Genomic DNA, 24045 nt, shown 5'->3' with positions numbered 1-24045 from the left:
AATTTGCACTTTTTGTGACAAACTTCCTGAAGCGGACGTCAAAATGACACCCGGTGCTGAGATACCATGTGTCAGGATGATGCTCGATCTTCAGAAAGTCTTTGTAGATATTAATTTGCACTTTTTGTGACAAACTTTCTGAAGCGGTCGTCAAAATGACACCTGGTGCTGATATACCATGTGACAGGATGACGCTCGGTCTTCAGAAAGTCTCAGTGGAAATTAATTTGCACTTTTTGTGACAAACTTCCTGAAGCGGACGTCAAAATGACACCCGGTGCTGAGATACCATGTGTCAGGATGACGCTCGATCTTCAGAAAGTCTTTCTAGATATTAATTTGCACTTTTTGTGACAAACTTCCTGAAGCGGTCGTCAAAATGACACCTGGTGCTGATATACCATGTGTCAGGATGACGCTCGGTCTTCAGAAAGTCTTTGTAGATATTAATTTGCACTTTTTGTGACAAACTTCCTGAAGCGGTCGTCAAAATGACACCTGGTGCTGATATACCATGTGTCAGGATGACGCTCGATCTTCAGAAAGTTTCAGTGGAAATTAATTTGCACTTTTTGTGACAAACTTTCTGAAGCGGACGTCAAAATGACACCTGGTGCTGATATACCATGTGTCAGGGTGACGCTCGATCTTCAGAAAGTCTTAGTAGATATTAATTTGCACTTTTAGTGACAAACTTCCTGAAGCGGACGTTAAAATGACACCCGGTGCTGAGATACCATGTGTCAGGATGACGCTCGATCTTCAGAAAGTCTCAGTGGAAATTAATTTGCACTTTTTGTGACAAACTTCCTGAAGCGGACGTCAAAATGACACCTGGTGCTGATATACCATGTGTCAGGATGACGCTCGATCTTCAGAAAGTTTCAGTGGAAATTAATTTGCACTTTTTGTGACAAACTTCCTGAAGCGGACGTCAAAATGACACCCGGTGCTGAGATACCATGTGTCAGGATGATGCTCGATCTTCAGAAAGTCTTTGTAGATATTAATTTGCACTTTTTGTGACAAACTTTCTGAAGCGGTCGTCAAAATGACACCTGGTGCTGATATACCATGTGACAGGATGACGCTCGGTCTTCAGAAAGTCTCAGTGGAAATTAATTTGCACTTTTTGTGACAATCTTCCTGAAGCGGACGTCAAAATGACACCCGGTGCTGAGATACCATGTGTCAGGATGACGCTCGATCTTCAGAAAGTCTTTCTAGATATTAATTTGCACTTTTTGTGACAAACTTCCTGAAGCGGTCGTCAAAATGACACCTGGTGCTGATATACCATGTGTCAGGATGACGCTCGGTCTTCAGAAAGTCTTTGTAGATATTAATTTGCACTTTTTGTGACAAACTTCCTGAAGCGGTCGTCAAAATGACACCTGGTGCTGATATACCATGTGTCAGGATGACGCTCGATCTTCAGAAAGTTTCAGTGGAAATTAATTTGCACTTTTTGTGACAAACTTCCTGAAGCGGACGTCAAAATGACACCCGGTGCTGAGATACCATGTGTCAGGATGATGCTCGATCTTCAGAAAGTCTTTGTAGATATTAATTTGCACTTTTTGTGACAAACTTTCTGAAGCGGTCGTCAAAATGACACCTGGTGCTGATATACCATGTGACAGGATGACGCTCGGTCTTCAGAAAGTCTCAGTGGAAATTAATTTGCACTTTTTGTGACAATCTTCCTGAAGCGGACGTCAAAATGACACCCGGTGCTGAGATACCATGTGTCAGGATGACGCTCGATCTTCAGAAAGTCTTTCTAGATATTAATTTGCACTTTTTGTGACAAACTTCCTGAAGCGGTCGTCAAAATGACACCTGGTGCTGATATACCATGTGTCAGGATGACGCTCGGTCTTCAGAAAGTCTTAGTAGATATTAATTTGCACTTTTTGTGACAAACTTCCTGAAGCGGTCGTCAAAATGACACCTTGTGCTGATATACCATTTGTCAGGATGACGTTCGGTCTTCAGAAAGTCTCAGTGGAAATTAATTTGCACTTTTTGTGACAAACTTCCTGAAGCGGTCGTCAAAATGACACCTGGTGCTGATATACCATGTGTCAGGATGACGCTCGGTCTTCAGAAAGTCTCAGTGGAAAATTATTTGCACTTTTTGTGACAAACTTCCTGATGCGGACGTCAAAATGACCCCGCTTTTTGGGAATCTTGTTGTCATGATAATTCTTAACATTTTCAGTGATAGTTGACAACGAGAATGTCAAAGAGAAAAAAATTCCAAGTCCAAATATTTATTTTAATCTATTGGTTATTATTAATATTAAAAAATAATCAAAACGAAGTCACTGCTTCATTAAAATTTAATATATAATTTATTTCTTTAAAAATTATTACTTTGTGTTCAATAAATTTATTTTATTCTATTTGTTCAATAAATAATTGGGAGAATGTCCTATGCTCAAAATTTGTGTTCAACTATATTGTGATTAAATGGAATTTCTACTTACTCAAATTTTTATTTAACAGATTTTCTTATATATTTAGTTTTTTTATTAATTATTAAAAGAATTAAATAAGAATTGTAAGAATAAATTTTCTAAACTTCTATTTAAAAGAAATTATGACTAGCAAAATTCTTATGAAATACACTTTTTATTAAACTGAAGTGTTTCTTCAATTAAATATATGTTTAACCAAATATTTTTAGTCAATAGTATTTCTATTAACTAAATTCAAATTTGTGAACACTTTTTGTGCAACATTCTTTAAAACATTTCTGGAATAATAATTCTCTAAAATTCAACGTTGGTCAAGTTCACAAATTTTATGATCAATGATTTAGAAAAAAAATGTTTTTCTACATATATTATTACAATTTTTTGTCTATAGGACTTTGGCTATAGATATTTCTTATGGCTTAATCGCGCTCATTCAAATGGTATATCGGAAAAAGTTGCTTTAAAAATAAAGTAATTACGGAAGGTTATTTAATAAAAAACAGAAATTTTCCTTTTTTTTTATTTATTAAAAGAATAAAAAAATTGAAGTACCTTATCCCCCGCTAATGTTTTTTAATATTACATTGCCTCATCACAGAATATGGAAGAGGAAAACGAGAGAAAGTAGAGTATAATAAATATACTCCGCCATTAATATGTGCTCCTAAAAAAAGAAAGGAAATAGAAGATGTAGGGAAAAAACCGAAACAAAAAGTACTAAAACGGGCACCAAGGTATGGTTATAAATAATATAATATTGTCTGAAATATATATATATATATACATGTGTGTGTGTGGGGCGAATTTCTTGAAGTCTAACAATAAGCAAAATGTAAACATTGAATTATGTGATCTTGAAATTTTTTTCTCTGCTCTTTCAAATGGTGTAAAATTTTCTGTTAAAATTCAGGATATACCCCTTTTTTGAAAATGAAAAATATTTTTATTGTTTTTAATAAAAGACCGTCTTTATTTTTTTTACACCTTAAAATGAAGCTTAAAATTTTTTTTTTTTTAATTAACAAATTAAACAAAATGTTGTTTTTTTGTTTTCGAGATATTATTTAATTAATTATGTAATGTTAATAAAAAAATAAATTATTTCATAAACAAATAAATTTTCCGTGATTTACGTAATTCGTATTTTGGATAAGTAGATTGTTAATAAACAATTAATTAGCATTGCAATTGTATATTGACAATCTACTTATGCAAATTACTTTACATAGGACTTGTTGAATGCGCAATTAACGTTAACTTCAAAAATTTCGCCTCATATATACCTTGGTGGTAGCCCTTCATTTATTTTCAACTTCAAGGCTTATTTTCAATAGGGGATTGTATCCATTAGTGGACCACCTTTTTATTTACTCAAATAATTGTTTTCAGTGAAGGATATTTAAAATAATATATAATACACATATATAATACAAATATATTTAATTATATATAATACACCGTTAAATAGATATTGTACTCAGCTATAACTTATATATATATATATATATATATATATATATATATATATATATTTGTAATATGGGTGATTCTCCGCGTAGCGCACAACTTCTTTATTTCATGTTGTAAAAGAAAAATCACAAATAATGTTTACATAATATTTCGATTTCAATGTAAAAAGGTAATTTTTGTGATTACAAACAAAAACCAATAGTTACTTTCGTATTTAACATTATAGTTTTTCATGAAAAGTGGTTTTTAAGGTTGAAAAAGTCAAAATTTGACCTGTCCCCACAGGATGTTTAAACAAAAAAATTAATTTTTTTTAGCAATGTGCATTAATAAATACGATTACTGTTGAAATTTTAGTATTGCATATTTTAGTAGAATTGAATAAAAAAACGTTTGATGAAAAAAAATAATTATTTTATTTTTTTTTGCTTTTTTTACTTGACTGGATTTTGTGTGTTATTCTGCGTTTTATTATTAAACATTGAATTATTTAAATAAAAGTCAAATGTTAATATACTTCTACTTCAGTAACAGCAAAAGTTATATTCCTTAAGTTGATCCATGAAGAATGTAATCAATTTTCTAATTGATTTATCCTTTTCTTACACATTTCAAGATTCAAATTTGTACAGGGCATCACAAAATCGTCTCCGCCGGTATCCACCGACCCTTCGAAAATAATAAAAATAAAAAATAATAATGAAATAATGAAGGTTAAATAACGTGTAGTTATATTATTACCCGTGTAGAAATTACCAACGTATGTCTAAAATGATTGTTGGCCCAACATTGATCCTACATTGGCAGCCCCAGTTTATATATTTTGGACCGGTCCTAACTTGGATTTAGCTAGAACATCTACTTAAGTGTTAGAAATTTTTTTTTATGAAAAAAAGTGATTTAATTTAGGATTTTTAAAATATTCTCAGATAATACTTATTTAATTAATTGATAATTATTTACATGGTTTTAATTATTTATTAATTTGCAGTAAATATTTAAAAACATTTTTCCATAGTTATATTTGTTAATTTATTTAATTGTTATATATATTGACAAATAATATATTTCAAAAATATGTTGTTGAATTTTTATTTGTTTAAACAATTTATTGTTCATAATTTATAACTTTTTTAAATACACATAGACAATAAGACAATTTAGACATAGACAATTTTATAAATTTGTTACCTTCTCTTAGTAGTTATTAATTTAAGGGTTATAAATAAAATAAAATATAGAATTAAATTTGCAACAACTATTATGTTAAATTGTTTAAATAAATAATTTTTTCTATTTATTAACATTTTTCACAATTTTCCTAGAAAAATGCAGTATTTTTTTCTATTGTAAAATTAGGAAAAAGCTGCATCTTCCTAGGTGCACTACAAAAAAGTTAATAAATAACAACAATAAATTGTTATACAATTGTTGAATTAATAATTTTACATCAAATCTATCTGGCTTTATATTCGACTTGATAAATTGTAAAATTAGGAAAAAACTGCATCTTTCTAGGTGCACTACAAAAAATGTTAATATAAATAACAATAAATTGTTTAAACAAATTAACAATGCAATATAATGTTTTAAATCCATTATTTGACAACATAAAACACTTACAGTGAAAGTGAAAATTTATATAGACAAATCAAATAAAAATATCTATTTAGGTTATGTAGCCGCGGTCGTTAAAGCGTTCTTTAGGTCATGCGTCTGGGGTTTGATTCCCGTAGGGTTTAAATTTTAATTTAACTCTCAAGAGTTTAATTTAAAACTTACAGGATATTCCTTCTTGAAAGTTAGTATTAATTGTGGTAAAATCGCATCACAAACCATTGTAGGACTAAGCTAGACCTAGTTAATAATGGGGCAAAATAGATAGGACTAAGCTAGGACCAGTTTTCATTTTCTAAACGGGGTGCAGTCTATATAAATGTGAAACATATGAAACCAATTAAAAATAAATAATAATTTTCGCAAAGAAACAAAAATTATCAACGCCGGTCCCACCGAACACTGCGTCCCCACCGGCATCAGAATTTCCACCGTCACTAATGCAAGTTTAATACTACAATGAAACAAACGAGATTAAAAATATTTATTATAAACTATCATAGCTCCGGTAAATTTACAAATAAATTTCTATAAATTACCGTATAAATTTCCGTAAATTACCGCATTAATTTCAATAAATTACCGAAATAAAATTTTTAATTGTCGTTCGCGCTATAAATATATTTGTTTAAATTACCGCAAAAATTTCCATAAATTACTGCGGAAATTTCCGAAAATTATCAAAATTAAAATTTTTAATTGTGATTTATGCTTTACATATTTTTGTGAATTTTAGAAAAAATTTCCATAAATTTCCTCTAATATTTCCGTAAATTACCGAAATCAAAATTTTTAATTGTCGTTCGCGCTATATATATTTTTGTGAATTACCTCAAAAATTTCCATAAACATTTTAAATCAAACTTCAAATATTTTATAGAATTCAAAAAGCAAAGAATTTTTTTTAAATTTGATTAAAAAAATTAGAATATGAATATTTCTTGACACTTTATCTTCAAAAATATGTATTGGTATTTATCATTTCCATAAAAAAATATTTTTAAAGTTTCAAACACCACATGGTGCGGTACGCGGAGAATCAGTCATATATGTATTATATATATTGAGACTTTTTTTAAGCTTCAAAGAAACATTTTTAGTTTGATTTTGTTAAGTGATGTTCTTTTGACAAGATAAATTTGTTTCCATAAGTGGATCACCTGCTGAAATGGTTAACAAATGATTAAAAATCAAATAAACATTAAAGGATTTCAATGCTTATAGAATATTTATTTATTATAAACACTTAGAACATTCAAACAAACAACAATATTAGTGCATTTCAATTAATTTCAGTGTTACAAATGTTGCAAATGAAATATCTTTTTTTCTACTTATTTTTTAAAATTTTTTAAACTTTTTTTCTTCGTCAGATTTCTTTTTTAATGCTTTTAATGACATTTTAAAAATTTGTAAACGCAGGAGGTCAAATTTAGCACAGTGGTGTGAATGCAGTATCATTTTTATATACAGAACAATCGACGATTTATATACGGCCACTCATGGATACAAATTGGGTATAACACTAATAATCTCATGAGTCCACTCATGGATACATTCCCCTATACTGCGTATATGGGCATTGTTCTAGAACTTTTAAACTTTATGTTGTCGCTCATTATGATACCTTAAGAAATTTAAATATAACTTTTCAACACCACAGTTCAAGATTGTTCGTTTTACATGTAATAAGTGTTTATTACTTATTATGAATATGTAAAAAACAATGATAGTAAATAAAAGTAGTAAATTCGTCTGTTTTTGGTGCGCGAACTTATAATTTTATATACTAGCTTCTGAAAACGAGGCCATAAGCAAAAAAATAATTTTACGAGTAACGTAACACGTTATGTTACAAATAAAAATAACATTGTGTAAAAATGAATCACTCAAAGTTTTTTCTGTCATTTGATCAATTCTAAAGCCAATAAAATTAATTTCATGAATGTGCCTCAAAAAAAAATCAATTTTCTTCAATCTCAAAGTTTAAAAGTTCTAGAATAATGCCCATATGACTCTGAATTTGTTCATGGAAGTATCAAAATTTAGTTTAAAGATAATTTGAAGCAGATAACTTGGTAAGCAAATTTATCCGCAGTGAGCAAACTCATATAGTGAAATAACCCCGTCTTACAGTATTACATATTTATTTGACCTAATTTTTTTGTTGTCTAAATTTCATTTAATCTATTAATATGATTTATAAAAAGGCTTATCGGTCAAAAAATTATTTATTTATTATAAAAATAAATTATTGTGTCGACGTTTCTGGTCGGTACCAACTCTTTGAAACAACTCATTATATTCGTTAGAATAAATTATTTATTTATGAAAAGTATTAAAAAATTTCTAAAAAATGTAAAATTTGAAGATAATAATTTAATATAATCTTAATTTAAAAAATAAAATAAATACATATGACGGAACTGATATAAGTAAACAATAAGAATTACAATTTCAACCGAGCAAATGTTAGCGAGAGATGATATGATGCTAGTAAAATTAAATAACATACCACTCGGAATAAATACTAACAATTATAAAAATTAGTTCTGATTCTCAACAATAACAGTTTTTGAGATTCAAATTTAAATTTTAGTTGTCACCTAACTTCAGTCTCCGTTATATCTATGTGTTAATATCGATCCTTCATAGTGATCATAATAATTTGTAATAGTTAATATTTATTTCGAGTTATTTAATTTTATATCTACATGTTTTTTAATTGTTAATCATTGAAGTATTTTAAAACTAATTTATGTTATTTATATTTTTTTAACCCTGAAGATAGGTTGGTACCGACCCGAAACATCAACACAATAATTTATTTTTATAATGGATAAATAATTTTTTTTACCATAAAGCCTTCTTATAAATCTTATTAATAAATTATAACAGTCACTAATTTCATATATAAATATATTTAATCTAATTCTCATTTGGACTAATCTTACTATATTTAATTCTTATTTAATCTAATATGAATCTAATACTTGAAGAAGTATAAGTTAAAATTGATTTCAGGATGTACAGAAGGTTGTCCGACAAGAGGAAATAAAAACCGCTGACGCGAGTAGTTTCGCCGCTTTTTTAAATAATGTAAGCATAGTTTTAAACACAATAACTTTTCTGTGTTATAAATAAATTACAAGTAATTTTGTAAAGAATGAAATTTATATGTGATATGTTAAAAAGCTAAATTTCTTTAAAAGTGACAAAAAAATTGTAAATTTTGTTTAATTTTAATAGCAATTACACATTTAAGAATTGCAATAGTGTGGGCAAATTCAATTGAACGGCTGTGTACATTTTTTGCATACATATGCGTTGTTTAATTGCATTTTACTTTCAGCAAAAAATAACTGAAGAAATAATAATTCCTCCTGCTGTTGATGATTATACAACAGAAACCGTGCCCATTTTAAACAAAACTGAAGTGACTCAAGTAAGCATAATAATTCAATATATGTGACATGATCTACAAAAAGAGACCTTGGGTGTTAAATCATTTTTCATTTCTTTGTCAATTGGAATAGTTTAAGACGCTCTTTCACATGTTAGAAAGCAGAAAGTTATAATTTTTCGAAGATTTTAATAAAAGTGTTGAAGGGTTAGTACCACATCTTTTTTCAGGAAAATCGATTTTCTAAAAACTACATATTCTTGTAGTAGATATATGTAGAAATGCTGTGGAAACTATAATTTTGGTTGGAAACTTCGGTAACATATCGAAAAACGGGGTACAATGTAAAAGTCACGCGCTCACGGAGCGTACTCTTTCGCAAATACAATATATGCTTTTATAATAAATATATACGTATATAAATATAAATATATATCAAATTACACATATATATATATATATATATATATATATGTTTATAAAAGTATATATACTCTGTTCCAGGAGAGATCGATATTTTTCTGCGCATCTTGTTGTAAGAGGGTATAATTGTAAGTGAAAAAGGCGTTTTCTAGATTTTTTTCTGAGCCTGGTCTTCAAAAGGCAGTCGGAAGGGTCTTTTATGGTTTTATTGCTTTTCATTGCAACATTAAAAATTGTTGGAATTTAAAAAAATAATTATATAAATATTATATTTGCAATGTACAGGTTGAAACAATTACAACGGTATAAAATTTTTTGCAAATACTATAAGATTAGAGTTTGTACATATGTAAATCATGAAATTATATAACTTTTTCAAAAGCAAATTTTAATATTTAGACGTAAAAATTTATATCGTTGGAATCGTCAAAATCTGCAAATGGTAAATTTAATATTTAAAAAATTATTTCTTTGGATTTGAATATTTTTTATTTTGCACCAAAATGCCATAAAATCTAAACGACCCTAAAATGGATAAAAAAAATTTACTTCTCAATACACATGTGTCTTCAAATTTAAAAGAAATTGAAAGAGAAAGCTTATTTGCTGAAACGGAAAATAATATACGCCTCCTTTTATAATTTTCTGCGCGTAAAGGGCCCAAATTCGTCAGGAAAAATATCGATTTCTCCTGGAACAGCGTATATACATGTATATTATGTATCTTGTCGCAAAAGTAGGGGTATTTTCAGGTGGCCATGACAGCAAGATAATCAATTATAAATAAGGAATAAATTTTTTTTAAATAGTTTAAACCCCTTCTTTTAGGTGCAAAAAGTTTGAAGTAAATAAAATAAATTTTGTAATAAATGAAAAATATTTAAGAAAAGTCACTGAGATGTAGTACTAACCCCTTAAGAAAAAAGTGGGCAAACACGAAAAAAGTGTCTGTTTTAGCTTTATCAGCTATTTTCTCGAAGACTTGTGTTTCCACGTAAGGTCTTTTTGCGTAAAGCAGGTCATATTATGATTTAAAATGAAATCGTTTATACAAAATATACTAGAGTATATTTTGTATAAACGATTTCATTTTCCTCCTCGCCAACCTTAACTTGTTAATGAAATGAAACTTAATGAAACTGATATTCTATATTTCCTTCACACTACATTTCAATCAGTTTTCTTGTGTAGGTCTTTGTACCTGATACATAGTTTTTAAAAATCTTTTTAAATTACCTGTTTTTATTTTATAGTTTCTTTATTTTTACTTTTGTAAGATATTTTTATGTATCCTTGTTCTCTAATACACTTCTGTTTTAAGGTGGAAAAGTGCAACACGTGCCCTAAAACGAGGAAGTTGAATAAAATTTTAAATAAAAAATATATGCAGTTAACAGCTGAAAATGCAGTTTTAAAAGCGGAAAACCTCCGTTTAAAAGAAGAAATGCATATTCTAAAGAACGAGAAGGAGAGTCAAATTTTAAAACAATTAGAAAATGTGAGGGAAGACTTGAAAAAAAAGAAGAAAAAGACATCTGCGCGGAATAGTGACTCAAATACGGTATGCACCCAATTCATTCTTTTCGCTAGAAAATTTAAAATTAAAGTTCTACCATTCGATTTATAAACACTTAGGTTGGAGACCTTGATAGAATTACGATAAATTATTTTTAAGGTAATAATCAAGGGCGGTATCGTTAATTCGAGGTAACTACGAAAGAATTTTTTTTATTTTTCGTAGCATTTGAACCCCAAAAACCCGATTTTCGCTTATAAAATCGATCTAATTTTTACTGTATAATTAATAATTATTAAAAAAAGCTTTTTGTAGTTACCTAGGGAAGTAAGTCAAGAAGTACAATATTCTTGAAATATGGGATACATTCATTTTAAATAAATGAAAAAAAAATTTAAATATTATACCCGCCTTAATTTTGTGCACTTGGGCAAAAATTTAATAACCCGTGCAGAAAATTTGACCTGGTCCTGGTCGGGCCGAGACCGGGCACGATCTGGACCAGATCTGGCAATCTGATCTGGACCCGATCGAAATGAAACAGGGAACCCGACCGGGGCCATGCCAATTTTCCCGATTTGGAATCGTAGTCGGGACCCGACCAGGGTCATGGTAATTTGCCCGATCTTATAGTAATTGTAATTTTCAACAAATTATAATTATTTTTCTCTAATTGATAAATAAAACAATAGAATTAATCAATATTATTTTATTTTATGAATCTGCATTTAAAAAAACACCTTACAAAATGAAAAGGAAATGTAAGTTGAAAAAAAATATTTGAATAATTATTTCGTTTACTCTCCAATTCTTAATTAATAAAAATGTTTACTAATTTAAATTAGTGACTAACTTTTTGCTTATGAATTAGTAAAATTTTACTAATTATTAGTAAATTTTACTAACAATTCGTAAAATTTAAGAGGGACTCACTTTTTGCTTTAGAATTAGTTAAATTTTACTAATTGTTAGTAACATTTTATTAGCCACTAAGGAAAAAGTGAGTCACTAATTCAAATTAGTAAAATTTTACTAATTAATAAGCAAAAAGTGATTCACTAATTCAAATTAGTAAAATTTTACTAATTAATAAGCATAAAGTGAGTCACTAATTCAAATTAGTAAACATTTTTACTAATGCAGATTTAGAGTGTAAAAAATTTCACAAAATATTATAAATGTATTTTTACTAGTTTATAAAAATTTTTAAATATGGTAACCAGGCCTGGCCTTGGTTGGGCCAATAATAATTTACTAACCCGGGGCCAGAACAGGAAATCGGATCGGGTCCAGGTCGGTAATCGGGATGAAAAGTGGCAATTTGTGCACGGGAATGTTTAATATTCATAATTAGTTTTCTAAAATAAATTATAGTGCCAGATAAAAATTGTTTTTAAACGTCAATTAAGGATAATCACCATTTGTCGATGGACGTATACCAATTTCTTGAGGTTCGGTTCCAATTCTCGATAGTATGGAATTTCTTAACATATAACTTGACAATTAAGAAATTAACCTTTACCAGTATTTACAAAATCGAATAAATATTTATTTTTCAGATCAAAATATTATAAAACATTGCGATGAAACAATTATACTTATTTAACTGTAAATTTATAATTTATACAAAAAATAATTAACCTAAAAAAAGTTTTCATCACTGGCACTTAATAAACAAAAACATAACCAACTTTATTTACAATTTTTTTTTGAATTATCGACCAATGACATATCAGCTTCAAAACTGACTGCACTATTTTTCGAGTCAGTATACCTTGACAAAAGTAGCTGAGATAAAATATGGAGCCAGATACCGATGATTTGCTTTTCAAAAATATAAAAAATTTGTTTTGACAAATATACATTTAATTTGTATTTTTAATCTCTTAGCTGCGGTTTTAATTTTGAAGAAAGTGCCCAAATTGCAAATGAAAAATTTTTTTTGAATTTTAATAAAACTTTTTATATAGGGGTTTTTCAGGTCGCTGAACACGAATCCGGTGTCCGTTTTTCAAAATTCAAAACGACGGATCCAAGTCGGCGAACAATTTTCTTAAAATTCGCTATATTAGTTTGAAACTTGTTACTCAGGGGTTTACGGTGTCGCTTATTACGAATTTAATGTCAGATTCGTGATTAGCGACCTTGAAAATCCTTTAGTAATGAGTTGCCGTAAATTATATTAATTTTTCAAAAATTCAAAAAAATTTTCGGGGTCGTAATCAACGACCCTGAAAACCCCCGAGGAACAAGTTTCAAGCAAATATAGTGAATTTGAAAAAAATTGTCCGGCATCTTGAATCCGCCATTGTGAATTTTAGAAATTTTTAAAATTATGACGTCCGATTCGTAATCAGCGACCACAAAAACCCCTGTTTAAGAAATTCCAAGCGAAAAACTTTGATTTTATAAATATATCTCCGACATATTGGATCCGCCATTTTGAATTTTGAAAGTTTCAAAATTTGACTAAAGATTCGTAATCAGCTCATCAGTTGAATTTATATTTTTGTTAGGTAAATTTCGTATTTAATATAAATAAATTACCATTTTTCAAATAAGATGAGTACATTACTTTATTGAGAAATTAATTTTTCTTGTAGGTTACTTTTTTCTCCACTTCAAAAACATTCGACTTCATTTCCAGCTTTACTTGTGGCACAACGGTAACTATGAACAACATTCAGAGAAAGCTAATAATTGGTTTCAAAAATGGATTTGCATTCTTGTATGCCTTGTACATCGGCCATACTTTTGGCAAGTTACAAATGTCTACATGAATACTTAGCAAATTCAGAGACTGATTAAATTATTAGTTTACCAGTATATGATTGAGGTAGAAAATTTATGCAGACAATATCCATTATTAATTTCGGAAAAGAGGAATTCAAAGAAAAGAAAATTTTTTATGAAAATGTGCACAAAATAATCGGTTTTAAAAGAATTATACAACATTCAAGATCATAATCGGAACTGAAAACTATCAATTTACTTGGATTTTTTATAGGTAAATTTAAAAAATACATTTTAAAAAAATTACTTTAAGAAGTTGGCGTTGATGCATTGTGACATGAAATAGCCATACGGCGTCTTTAGGAAAAATTCGGATGTATGAATCAAAATATTTTTATTTTTAAATTTTAGAAACCAATTTTAAAATAAATAACAAATTCGAATTTATAAATTAAAATCTTTCAAATTTTAAAAATGTTTGAAGACACACTTTAAGAGAGTTGCTTGAGATTTAAGAATTAATGTTTAACTTTTCACAAATAAAGAAATGTCTGCATCTGCCTTTTTATGTATGTTTCTATGTTACTTCCCAAAATTCTATCCGGGCATTTCACCAAAACGGCAAAATCTCTTAAAGAGGAATTTTAATTAATTTGCAGACGAAAATTTAAAATTAATCATTTAGGAAAATAAAACCATTGAAGACGGGTACACCAGCTAGTTAAATTATAAATCTTATTAATCAAGTATAATTATTAAATATAATAGCTATACTTTTAATCATTCACGTTGTACTTGCATCATGTTTAATCATTATATTTGAATGTAAAAAATTTGAAAATCTCTGTGCTTACAAAAAGTTTCTGAATTTAATTGTTCTAGCGCCAATTTTCTATCCTGACATGTAATGTCGAATCCTAATCCTGTTAAAAAGAAATTTGCAACAATGCCTTATCAAGAGAAGAAAAGAATGACCGTTATTAAATATTAAACAGGTACAGTATTTTAATTTGTTGGGCCCGTTAAATCACTTAAATTTTGTGATACAAATTGTTTCACTATCATTAATAAAATATACTGTCATATCAATTTGAAGATATCGTAATAATTTTTTTCTAATTTCATTTTCTCAAGGTATAAATTATCTTGTTTAATTTCCAACCTGCACCTGTAACTCAATGCTAACCAAGGAAAATATTCACTGGACAAGAGTAATTGGTGTTTAAGGATTTTGAATACAATGTTTTGGAAATCGTAATGAATGGATTTTAATAGACAATTAAAAAAGAAGTTTAATTGTTTCAGGTAAAATTGGCGTTTTTAAATGAATTATGAGATTGCAAATACCTATTTTTTAAATTGACCAAATTTTCTGATTGTATTGTATGTAAAAATGAACATATTAACATTATTTTTTCAATAAATTTATTTAACAAGTCTTCTTTTAACAGTTCTAACAACATTCTACTCCACATTCTGCCTGGACCTGTGACTCAACACGAAATATAAACATGTTCAGAATATTAATAATTGGTTTAAATCATAGTTTTGCTTTCCTGTATGCCTTGTACAAAGAACAGATTTTTGTTCAGTTACAAGTTGCTATATGAATTTTTACAAATCTAGAAACTTGAATTATTGATTTTACTAAGCAATGTTTGAAGAGAAATTATTTGAGAGAATAGTGGCGGTTGGAAGATATTTTTTCAAGGAAATCAACGGACAATTTATAATTTTTGAGTATTAATTACTGCAAGCGTCAATTAATACTAAAAATTGAATTAAAAATATTTTAGGTATAATAATGTCTTCTACATTAAAAATTTTCAAAATCCAGGCGTCTCAAACTTTTTTTATGTATACATTTCAATTATAAATAATAATATTATGAATTATAATTTTGAATCCCAATTGTTCTCTTTCACATAATTAGCTCAAAGATCACTTGCTTCACATTTAAATCAACCAACAAAATTTTCTTATTTTCAACATAATTTCAAAATATAATAATAATAATAATAATAATAATAATAATAATAAATCGCTTCTGAACTCTCCATTAATAATCTTTCAGACTATATTCAAACTAATACAATGAAATTTGAATATTTAACATATATATTACTCACCTGCAAATAATACTTATAAATGTCGCTTTAATTAACAAATCCTCTTGATACACAACTGATTAGCACAAAACACATTAAAGTAATAGACGCTACATATTTAATTTAATTAATTCAAAAAATGTTTGTTTTTATAATTAGAATTACACAAAATATGTTATTAATCCCAATTAATAAAATTAATTTTATTTCCAGCTTGCTTATAAAGAGCAGGTTTCACTTACCATAAACTGATGCGATGCAATGTCAAAAACAGGCCCAAAAATTTCCTTCCAAAGCACTTTTATTCCATAGTACATCTTCTTGTAATCTACGATGCCTATAGGAAGCGGGATTGGAAAATAAAAACTGCAATTATAAACTTCATTTAGTGATAAAAAAAACAATAAGAAAAACGTCAAAAACAACGGTCACCTAAAGATAAGATTTAATATCAAATTTTTAATTTACTAAACGTATATTAATTAATTCCTAACGATAAGTAAACCACTGTTAACAAAACCCATAATTCCGTTTACTAACAAGTGAAATTTTACACATTAATTGAATATTATCCGTAGCACTACAAATTAATTTGTACTTTTAGGTGGAATCTTCCTGAAACGGATGTCAAAATGACACCTGGTGCTATAGTTTCTAGTGACGTGATGTCGAATGACGTCAAAAAAGGGTTCCGGGCAAATTAACATACATTTTCATTACCAACATCCTGAATCAGATGTTAAACTAACCCATAGTACTGAGTATATAAAAACCGCTCGGTCTTCACAATGTATAAGCAAAAATCAATTTGCATTTTTTGTGACAAACTTCCTAAAGCGGACGTCAAAATCACACATGGTGCTGAGATACAATGCGTCTGGATGACGCTCCATCTTCAGAAAGTCTCAGTAGAAATTAAATTGCACTTTTTGTGACAAACTTCTTGAAGCGGACGTTAAAATGACACCCGGGGCTAATATACCATGTGTCAGGATGACGCTCGATCTTCAGAAAGTCTCAGTGGAAATTAATTTGCACTTTTTGTGACAAACTTCCTGAAGCGGACGTCAAAATGACACCTGGTGCTAAGATACCATGTGTCAGGATGACGCACGGTCTTCAGAAAGACTCAGTGGAAATTAAATTGCACTTGTTGTGACAAACTTCTTGAAGCGGACGTTAAAATGACACCCGGGGCTAATATACCATGTGTCAGGATGACGCTCGATCTTCAGAAAGTCTCAGTGGAAATTAATTTGCACTTTTTGTGACAAACTTTCTGAAGCGGACGTCAAAATGACACCTGGTGCTGATATACCATGTGTCAGGGTGACGCTCGATCTTCAGAAAGTCTTAGTAGATATTAATTTGCACTTTTTGTGACAAACTTCCTGAAGCGGACGTTAAAATGACACCCGGTGCTGAGATACCATGTTTCAGGATGACGCTCGATCTTCAGAAAGTCTCAGTGGAAATTAATTTGCACTTTTTGTGACAAACTTCCTGAAGCGGACGTCAAAATGACACCTGGTGCTGATATACCATGTGTCAGGATGAAGCTCGATCTTCAGAAAGTTTCAGTGGAAATTAATTTGCACTTTTTGTGACAAACTTCCTGAAGCGGACGTCAAAATGACACCCGGTGCTGAGATACCATGTGTCAGGATGATGCTCGATCTTCAGAAAGTCTTTGTAGATATTAATTTGCACTTTTTGTGACAAACTTCCTGAAGCGGTCGTCAAACTGACACCTGGTGCTGATATACCATGTGTCAGGATGACGCTCGGTCTTCAGAAATTCTTTGTAGATATTAATTTGCACTTTTTGTGACAAACTTCCTGAAGCGGTCGTCAAAATGACACCTGGTGCTGATATACCATGTGTCAGGATGACGCTCGATCTTCAGAAAGTCTCAGTGGAAATTAATTTGCACTTTTTGTGACAAACTTCCTGAAGCGGTCGTCAAAATGACACCTGGTGCTGATATACCATCTGTCAGGTTGACGCTCGGTCTTCAGAATGTCTCAGTGGAAATTAATTTGCACTTTTTGTGACAAACTTCCTGAAGCGGTCGTCAAAATGACACCCGGTGCTGAGATACCATGTGTCAGGATGATGCTCGATCTTCAGAAAGTCTTTGTAGATATTAATTTGCACTTTTTGTGACAAACTTTCTGAAGCGGTCGTCAGAATGACACCTGGTGCTGATATACCATGTGACAGGATGACGCTCGGTCTTCAGAAAGTCTCAGTGGAAATTAATTTGCACTTTTTGTGACAAACTTCCTGAAGCGGACGTCAAAATGACACCCGGTGCTGAGATACCATGTGTCAGGATGACGCTCGATCTTCAGAAAGTCTTTCTAGATATTAATTTGCACTTTTTGTGACAAACTTCCTGAAGCGGTCGTCAAAATGACACCTGGTGCTGATATACCATGTGTCAGGATGACGCTCGGTCTTCAGAAAGTCTTTGTAGATATTAATTTGCACTTTTTGTGACAAACTTCCTGAAGCGGTCGTCAAAATGACACCTGGTGCTGATATACCATGTGTCAGGATGACGCTCGATCTTCAGAAAGTCTTTGTAGATATTAATTTGCACTTTTTGTGACAAACTTCCTGAAGCGATCGTCAAAATGACACCTGGTGCTGATATACCATGTGTCAGGATGACACTCGGTCTTCAGAAAGTCTCAGTGGAAATTAATTTGCACTTTTTGTGACAAACTTCCTGAAGCGGACGTCAAAATGACACCCGGTGCTGAGATACCATGTGTCAGGATGACGCTCGATCTTCAGAAAGTCTTTCTAGATATTAATTTGCACTTTTTGTGACAAACTTCCTGAAGCGGACGTTAAAATGACACCCGGTGCTGAGATACCATGTGTCAGGATGACGCTCGATCTTCAGAAAGTCTTAGTAGATATTAATTTGCACTTATTGTGACAAACTTCCTGAAGCGGTCGTCAAAAAGACACCTGGTGCTGATATACCATGTGTCAGGATGACGCTCGGTCTTCAGAAAGTCTCAGTGGAAATTAATTTGCACTTTTTGTGACAAACTTCCTGAAGCGGTCGTCAAAATGACACCTGGTGCTGATATACCATGTGTCAGGATGACGCTTGATCTTCAGAAAGTCTTTGTAGATATTAATTTGCACTTTTTGTGACAAACTTCCTGAAGCGGACGTTAAAATGACACCCGGTGCTGAGATACCATGTGTCAGGATGACGCTCGATCTTCAGAAAGTCTCAGTGGAAATTAATTTGCACTTTTTGTGACAAACTTCCTGAAGCGGACGTCAAAATGACACCTGGTGCTGATATACCATGTGTCAGGATGACGCTCGATCTTCCGAAAGTTTCAGTGGAAATTAATTTGCACTTTTTGTGACAAACTTCCTGAAGCGGACGTCAAAATGACACCCGGTGCTGAGATACCATGTGTCAGGATGACGCTCGATCTTCAGAAAGTCTTTCTAGATATTAATTTGCACTTTTTGTGACAAACTTCCTGAAGCGGTCGTCAAAATGACACCTGGTGCTGATATACCATGTGTCAGGATGACGCTCGGTCTTCAGAAAGTCTCAGTGGAAATTAATTTGCACTTTTTGTGACAAACTTCCTGAAGCGGACGTCAAAATGACACCCGGTGCTGAGATACCATGTGTCAGGATGACGCTCGATCTTCAGAAAGTCTTTCTAGATATTAATTTTCACTTTTTGTGAAAAACTTCCTGAAGCGGACGATAAAATGGCACCCGGTGCTGAGATACCATGTGTCAGGATGACGCTCGATCTTCAGAAAGTCTTAGTAGATATTAATTTGCACTTTTTGTGACAAACTTCCTGAAGCGGTCGTCAAAATGACACCTTGTGCTGATATACCATTTGTCAGGATGACGTTCGGTCTTCAGAAAGTCTCAGTGGAAATTAATTTGCACTTTTTGTGACAAACTTCCTGAAGCGGTCGTCAAAATGACACCTGGTGCTGATATACCATGTGTCAGGATGACGCTCGATCTTCAAAAAGTCTCAGTGAAAAATGGATTTGCACTTTTTGTGACAAACTACCGGAAGCTGACGTTAAAATGACACCCGGTGCAGAGATACCATGTGTCAGGATGACGCTCGATCTTCAGAAAGTCTCAGTGGAAATTAATTTGCACTTTTTGTGACAAACTTTCTGAAGCGGACGTCAAAATGACACCTGGTGCTGATATACCATGTGTCAGGGTGACGCTCGATCTTCAAAAAGTCTCAGTGAAAAATGGATTTGCACTTTTTGTGACAAACTACCGGAAGCTGACGTTAAAATGACACCCGGTGCAGAGATACCATGTGTCAGGATGACGCTCGATCTTCAGAAAGTCTCAGTGGAAATTAATTTGCACTTTTTGTGACAAACTTTCTGAAGCGGACGTCAAAATGACACCTGGTGCTGATATACCATGTGTCAGGGTGACGCTCGATCTTCAGAAAGTCTTTGTAGATATTAATTTGCACTTTTTGTGACAAACTTCCTGAAGCGGTCGTCAAAATGACACCTGGTGCTGATATACCATGTGTCAGGATGACGCTCGATCTTCAGAAAGTCTCAGTGGAAATTAATTTGCACTTTTTGTGACAAACTTTCTGAAGCGGACGTCAAAATGACACCTGGTGCTGATATACCATGTGTCAGGGTGACGCTCGATCTTCAGAAAGTCTTAGTAGATATTAATTTGCACTTTTTGTGACAAACTTCCTGAAGCGGTCGTCAAAATGACACCTTTTGCTGATATACCATTTGTCAGGATGACGTTCGGTCTTCAGAAAGTCTCAGTGGAAATTAATTTGCACTTTTTGTGACAAACTTCCTGAAGCGGTCGTCAAAATGACACCTGGTGCTGATATACCATGTGTCAGGATGACGCTCGGTCTTCAGAAAGTCTCAGTGGAAAATTATTTGCACTTTTTGTGACAAACTTCCTGATGCGGACGTCAAAATGACCCCGCTTTTTGGGAATCTTGTTGTCATGATAATTCTTAACATTTTCAGTGATAGTTGACAACGAGAATGTCAAAGAGAAAAAAATTCCAAGTCCAAGTCAGGATGATGCTCGATCTTCAAAAAGTCTCAGTGAAAAATGGATTTGCACTTTTTGTGACAAACTACCGGAAGCTGACGTTAAAATGACACCCGGTGCAGAGATACCATGTGTCAGGATGACGCTCGGTCTTCAGAAAGTCTCAGTGGAAATTAATTTGCACTTTTTGTGACAAACTTCCTGAAGCGGACGTCAAAATGACACCCGGTGCTGAGATACCATGTGTCAGGATGACGCTCGATCTTCAGAAAGTCTTTCTAGATATTAATTTGCACTTTTTGTGACAAACTTCCTGAAGCGGACGTTAAAATAACACCCGGTGCTGAGATACCATGTGTCAGGATGACGCTCGATCTTCAGAAAGTCTTAGTAGATATTAATTTGCACTTTTTGTGACAAACTTCCTGAAGCGGTCGTCAAAATGACACCTTGTGCTGATATACCATTTGTCAGGATGACGTTCGGTCTTCAGAAAGTCTCAGTGGAAATTAATTTGCACTTTTTGTGACAAACTTCCTGAAGCGGTCGTCAAAATGACACCTGGTGCTGATATACCATGTGTCAGGGTGACGCTCGATCTTCAGAAAGTCTTAGTAGATATTAATTTGCACTTTTTGTGACAAACTTCCTGAAGCGGACGTTAAAATGACACCCGGTGCTGAGATACCATGTGTCAGGATGACGCTCGATCTTCAGAAAGTCTCAGTGGAAATTAATTTGCACTTTTTGTGACAAACTTCCTGAAGCGGACGTCAAAATGACACCCGGTGCTGAGATACCATGTGTCAGGATGATGCTCGATCTTCAGAAAGTCTTTGTAGATATTAATTTGCACTTTTTGTGACAAACTTCCTGAAGCGGACGTCAAAATGACACCCGGTGCTGAGATACCATGTGTCAGGATGACGCTCGATCTTCAGAAAGTCTTTCTAGATATTAATTTGCACTTTTTGTGACAAACTTCCTGAAGCGGTCGTCAAAATGACACCTGGTGCTGATATACCATGTGTCAGGATGACGCTCGGTCTTCAGAAAGTCTCAGTGGAAATTAATTTGCACTTTTTGTGACAAACTTCCTGAAGCGGTCGTCAAAATGACACCTGGTGCTGATATACCATGTGTCAGGATGACGCTCGATCTTCAAAAAGTCTCAGTGAAAAATGGATTTGCACTTTTTGTGACAAACTACCGGAAGCTGACGTTAAAATGACACCCGGTGCAGAGATACCATGTGTCAGGATGACGCTCGATCTTCAGAAAGTCTCAGTGGAAATTAATTTGCACTTTTTGTGACAAACTTTCTGAAGCGGACGTCAAAATGACACCTGGTGCTGATATACCATGTGTCAGGGTGACGCTCGATCTTCAAAAAGTCTCAGTGAAAAATGGATTTGCACTTTTTGTGACAAACTACCGGAAGCTGACGTTAAAATGACACCCGGTGCAGAGATACCATGTGTCAGGATGACGCTCGATCTTCAGAAAGTCTCAGTGGAAATTAATTTGCACTTTTTGTGACAAACTTTCTGAAGCGGACGTCAAAATGACACCTGGTGCTGATATACCATGTGTCAGGGTGACGCTCGATCTTCAGAAAGTCTTTGTAGATATTAATTTGCACTTTTTGTGACAAACTTCCTGAAGCGGTCGTCAAAATGACACCTGGTGCTGATATACCATGTGTCAGGATGACGCTCGGTCTTCAGAAAGTCTCAGTGGAAATTAATTTGCACTTTTTGTGACAAACTTCCTGAAGCGGACGTCAAAATGACACCCGGTGCTGAGATACCATGTGTCAGGATGACGCTCGATCTTCAGAAAGTCTTTCTAGATATTAATTTGCACTTTTTGTGACAAACTTCCTGAAGCGGACGTTAAAATGACACCCGGTGCTGAGATACCATGTGTCAGGATGACGCTCGATCTTCAGAAAGTCTTAGTAGATATTAATTTGCACTTTTTGTGACAAACTTCCTGAAGCGGTCGTCAAAATGACACCTTGTGCTGATATACCATTTGTCAGGATGACGTTCGGTCTTCAGAAAGTCTCAGTGGAAATTAATTTGCACTTTTTGTGACAAACTTCCTGAAGCGGTCGTCAAAATGACACCTGGTGCTGATATACCATGTGTCAGGGTGACGCTCGATCTTCAGAAAGTCTTAGTAGATATTAATTTGCACTTTTTGTGACAAACTTCCTGAAGCGGACGTTAAAATGACACCCGGTGCTGAGATACCATGTGTCAGGATGACGCTCGATCTTCAGAAAGTCTCAGTGGAAATTAATTTGCACTTTTTGTGACAAACTTCCTGAAGCGGACGTCAAAATGACACCCGGTGCTGAGATACCATGTGTCAGGATGATGCTCGATCTTCAGAAAGTCTTTGTAGATATTAATTTGCACTTTTTGTGACAAACTTCCTGAAGCGGACGTCAAAATGACACCCGGTGCTGAGATACCATGTGTCAGGATGACGCTCGATCTTCAGAAAGTCTTTCTAGATATTAATTTGCACTTTGTGTGACAAACTTCCTGAAGCGGTCGTCAAAATGACACCTGGTGCTGATATACCATGTGTCAGGATGACGCTCGGTCTTCAGAAAGTCTCAGTGGAAATTAATTTGCACTTTTTGTGACAAACTTCCTGAAGCGGTCGTCAAAATGACACCTGGTGCTGATATACCATGTGTCAGGATGACGCTTGGTCTTCAGAAAGTCTTTGTAGATATTAATTTGCATTTTTTGTGACAAACTTCCTGAAGCGGACGTTAAAATGACACCCGGTGCTGAGATACCATGTGTCAGGATGACGCTCGATCTTCAAAAAGTCTCAGTGAAAAATGGATTTGCACTTTTTGTGACAAACTACCGGAAGCGGACGTTAAAATGACACCCGGTGCTGAGATACCATGTGTCAGGATGACGCTCGATCTTCAAAAAGTCTCAGTGAAAAATGGATTTGCACTTTTTGTGACAAACTACCGGAAGCTGACGTTAAAATGACACCCGGTGCAGAGATACCATGTGTCAGGATGACGCTCGATCTTCAGAAAGTCTTAGTAGATATTAATTTGCACTTTTTGTGACAAACTTCCTGAAGCGGACGTTAAAATGACACCCGGTGCTGAGATACCATGTGTCAGGATGACGCTCGATCTTCAGAAAGTCGCAGTGGAAATTAATTTGCACTTTTT

The sequence above is a fragment of the Leptopilina boulardi genome, unplaced genomic scaffold, assembly GCF_019393585.1.
Source record: "Leptopilina boulardi isolate dan_hultmark-lab unplaced genomic scaffold, ZJU_Lbou_2.1 LbouV2_373, whole genome shotgun sequence".
NCBI lineage: Eukaryota > Metazoa > Arthropoda > Insecta > Hymenoptera > Figitidae > Leptopilina > Leptopilina boulardi.
The sequence above is the reverse complement of the archived record's forward strand: the minus strand, read 5'-3'. Positions refer to the sequence as shown.